The following is a 4,771-nucleotide window of genomic DNA, read 5'->3' as shown; positions in this document are numbered from 1 at the left end:
TAAGTTTAGTTCCACTCACCTCTGGCTGACTCTGACAACACCGAAGTAGCTGAACTCACTGCTGGGTTCCTCGGGTCCGAACCTACACAGGTGGACTCAAATGAGGGACCAAACATACTAGAACATATCTCTAAACTACTCCCCCAAAACCCCCTAAAACATCATGAAAAAACCATAGAAAAACATGCAAAGGAGGCCTGGACAGGGCACTTTCGGCGGCAGGTTCGGCGGTCGAAAGTCCCTCCAGAGCCGAAAGTCAGGCAGGTTCGGCGGCACCTTCGGCGGCCGAAACTCCCAGACAGAGACGAAACTCATGCATGTTCGGCGGCACTTTCGGCGGCCGAAACTGCCAGACAGAGACGAAAGTCTCCTTTCGGGGGCAGGCTTCGGCAGCCAAAAGGCTTGCCTCCCCAGCCATGTTCGGCGGCCGAAAGTCCTTCGGCTGCTGAACCTGGTTTCTGCCAAAGGGCAGAAACTTGGCTCCTTTTGCACATTTCGCCTCCCAACCTTCCAAACATGCATCAAACCTATTCTTTAACACACAAACACAAACATACATGTTCCTAGGGGCCTCAAATCATCATAAACCCCATCTACAACACATCAAGCATCCATATTTTTCAAGAACACACATTAAACCCATAAACATAACCATAACCTAGACATGCATTCTACCCCCATAGATCTACTTAAAACTTACTTAAAACATGCAATAAGTTTAAGATCGGCTCTTACCTGTTGAAGATCGAGAGAGAGACGACCTAAAACTCGGAGGTGGAAGAGATTGGGTTCTTGAACCTCCAAGCTCCAAAACTTTGCTCAAAAGCTCAAATCTTCAAAACAAAGTTAAAACAAATGAAAATCTTGAAAGATCTAGAGGAAGAACATCAAAGATTGGTGAGGGACGGCGGAGAACTCACCTTGGCCGACAACGGGGAGAAAAGCTCGCCCGTTTTCGGCTAAGGGACCCTTTTATACACTACAAAAAAACAGTGATTTAGCGACCAAAATTTTGGTCGCTAAAAGGCAGAATTTGGTCGCTATTATGAAATAGCGACCATTTAGCGACCAAAATTAAATGGTCGCTGTTTGGCCAGTCGCTAAATTTTTGGCGACAATCTGAAAATTGGTCGCTAAAATAGCGACCAATCAGCGACCATTTTTTGGTCGCTAATTTGGTGTCAGGGCAAATTAAATATTACAAAATAGCGACCAATCAGCGACCATTTTTTGGTCGCTAATTTGATATCATGCAAATTAAGTATTACAAAATAGCAACCAATCAGCGACCATTTTTTTGGTCGCTAAATTTTGATCGCGCTTTTTTAATCGCTATTTCGTTGTTATTTAATCGCTATTTCGTTGTTATTTAATCGCCTCAGGGATGAGCATTTGACCGTTATTTCGTTGCAAATTAATAATAAAATCAAAAAAATATTTATTATTTAATTTGCTTTTGTGGTTGCTTTTATGGCCTCTGTCAAATTAACAAATAAGCAAAGGATTAACTAGAAACCAAAGAAGGGCAAGGAAACAATGATAAGCAACAAATAAGAAAATGCATTTCAAAAATAACTAGAAAAAATAAACACAATATTGTGATAGTCCTATGAATTTGATATAGGTTTCTGTTACAGGGTTGGAACAATCTGCACATAGAAAATTGTCCAACTCAAAGAAACCCAACTCAAGATATGCCAGTAAAATATACAGGCTCGTCTACTGAGCTACAGTAGGAAGTACATCTCCAAAATTTACAATACAAATGCGGTTTAATTTGGCTCCCTATTACTCCTGCGCTATGGTAGCTGTGCGCTCAGGGTTGTTCCAGTTGATCACAAGAAGGTCCTCCGGCATCACATGCTCTTTCACTTGGATGGAGATGAATAAAATTCAAAATGCCACCACCTGGGAGATGGAGGACAAAAAGAAAAGGAAAACAAACGAAAAATTAACAATGTTGTTCAATTTCAAGAGTAAGAAAGTAAACAAAGTCCACAAAAGAAACAAATGAAACCCGCAATTGATCTACACCTCTAGCTATTTAAAACTGGAATATACCCTATAATTGCAGTTCAAGAGTCTATAGAAGATTCAATGAATAGCTGAAAATGTCATGGATAGCTGAAAATTTCTACCATTCAATGAAGGATATATTTAAAGATATAGAAGATTCAATTTGCTACCATGAAACCAGACTGTACTTATAGGTCAACAGAAAACTAGGAATACATAGACAAAATGCCAAAAGAATGAAAAATAGTATCAGGCGATGCAGGACATGGCTTTCACCTGAGAATGGTTGACTGCAAAAGGGGCAGAGCTGCAGTTCATCATTCAGAGTCGATCTGCAAAAGTTAACATTATGGTCCAAGGACCAAGGTGAATGACTTTCAACAAAAAACTATCACATAAAGGCTTCTATAAATTCAATTAGAACCTCTGTGGCCCTTACTTGAAAATCTGAAAATCATTTCCACAATTCGGGCACTGCATGTAGACCAGAAAGCATAAAACAATCAGTTATGAAAGAAGCAGCAAAAGAGGTTGGTGCACAGCATACATATATGAACACATACATGTACACAAAGCCAGCAAGATTTCACACAACAATATTTAAGAAGAAAGAAATAAATGTGACTAAAAAGGTTGAAGAAGCCTCACTGTGCCACTTGAAGCATATCCCGCCCTGCCCACCAGAGGAAAGCTCCCACACCGACAATAGGTATTAGTACTGCCAGGAGTTGTAAGAAAGCATTATGATCAATTAGATTTATCTTGGCATACTGAATCCATTGCCAACTCAATATTTGTCTATGACAATATAAGGCTCAAAGTAACACAACATTGTCTACTGAAAACAGTTCTCACAAATAGAAAAAGCAAAAAACTAAGCAACCATGGGAAGATTAAATAATATAAACAATTGAAAGCTCTAGCAGTAAGTGCTTAATGCTTGACATGATTATTCATACGCAATAGATAACAATCAAACAAGAAACGACTCAAACCCTTTGTTGTCAGGAAAATGCTAAATTCAGACCCCAAACAGAGGCTGACAGCCATTCAGGTTCTAAGTAAGTATAATTCCTGACGTTGATTTTGACCTCAAAATGCAGGTTCTTGATGAAAATATATTTGGGTTCTTTAGGTCATCCATGGATCAAAGAGGATGGAGAAGCTCCTGATACTCCTCTTGACAATGCAGTATTGAGTAGGCTCAAGCAATTCAAAGCAATGAATAATTTCAAGAAAGTTGCTCTAAGGGTATGCAACAATGACCTATTAACAAATTTGCTTCAAAGGGTATGCATCAAAATTTTAATGAAAAATTGTGCAGGTCATTGCTGGCTGTCTATCTGAGGAAGAAATTATGGGATTGAAGGAGATGTTCAGGGGAATGGACACTGACAACAGTGGCACTATAACACTTGAAGAGCTGAAGCAAGGACTTGCCAAGCAAGGGACAAAGCTATCTGAATATGAAGTGAAACAAATCATGGAAGCTGTAAGTTGTTCTATTTCTATTTCAATAGTTTCTGGGGGCAATGAAACTTTTTTTCTTTTTGGTTATGGGGATATGGGGATGAGAGGACTCTGCTAAATTGAGTTTGATGCATTGACAGCTGGATTATGCCAGGATAGGCCACTAAAACCATTTTTAAAGTTCAAAAACTCTTGGATGGTTCTTTTTCTTCTAATTATCAGAAACATTTAATGCAATATCCCCACTGGCAAAACAGGCTGATGCAGACGGTAATGGAATAATAGACTATGATGAGTTCATCACAGCAACAATGCATATGAACAGAATGGATAAGTCATAATCACAACAAAAACAAAAAATATTGAGAATAATAGACTATGATAAGTCATAATCACAACAAAAACAAAAAATAAAAAATTCACACAAAATCCACATTAACAATATTCTAAAACACATCTCAATATCACGAAAACAACTCTGAATGGTAGTGTTTATTTCAAAAATTTTCAATAATCTCACTAAAACAACTCTCAGTCCGTTCACAATAATCTTTATTACAAATAATTTTCAATAATCTCACAAACGAAAACTTCACATAAATCTTAATATTTTCACAAATTTAAGAAATAAATAGATCTCACAAACCTGCAGTGACCGAGGACGCGGCGAGGAGCAGCACCGGACAGCAAGACTGGAGCAGAGGAAGCGGCGGAGAAGAGCAGGAACCGAACGCAGAAACGACGTTGACAGCGTGGAGCACGATCGGCGGGAGGCGCACCAGACGAGTGACGTAGAGGCCGAATGGGGGAGGGGAGGGCGGCAGTAGACTTTGAGAGTTGAGAGAGATTTAGGGTTGGGTTTTATGGGTTATTTTGATTGTAGGTTTATTTATGTTTATTTTTTATCTTTCAATTAAGATTTTATTTTTATAGTTTATATTATTTAAAATGTTTTATATTATATTTTTATTAATTTTGCCTTTAATAGTACAATTAAGATTAGGGATTAATTAAATATTAGGGATTAGAGATTAGGATTAGGAATTAGGTTAGAGTAGCTATGTAAACGGATCGGGTATTTTCGAGTATCTGATCCGACCGAACTCTAATAGGACGGATTTGGGTAGTTATAATTGGGTTTGGGTTTTAAAAATAATACCCGTTGCGGGTTCGGATCGGATTCGGGTTTTATGTACAGGATACCCACTACCCGAATCCATTTATATAAATAATTAATCTAATATAAAAAAATATATTTTATAATAATATTTATAAATTTTTTTTT

At 38.1% G+C, this 4,771-nt stretch overlaps 1 long non-coding RNA gene across 1 annotated transcript; it reads left to right on the top strand.

Annotated features, from left to right (window-relative positions):
* Nucleotides 1-3,024: 3,024 nt before the first annotated feature.
* LOC122723750 lies at nt 3,025-3,466 on the top strand. The gene is made up of 3 exons (XR_006350887.1): nt 3,025-3,077; nt 3,152-3,267; nt 3,341-3,466. It is a non-coding gene; the product is annotated as an uncharacterized LOC122723750 (long non-coding RNA).
* The last annotated feature ends 1,305 nt before the right edge of the window (nt 3,467-4,771 follow it).

This window comes from Manihot esculenta, chromosome 5 (genome assembly GCF_001659605.2).
Source record: "Manihot esculenta cultivar AM560-2 chromosome 5, M.esculenta_v8, whole genome shotgun sequence".
In the NCBI taxonomy this organism is placed as follows: Eukaryota; Viridiplantae; Streptophyta; class Magnoliopsida; order Malpighiales; family Euphorbiaceae; genus Manihot; species Manihot esculenta.
This window is presented reverse-complemented; position numbering and strand designations above follow the sequence as displayed.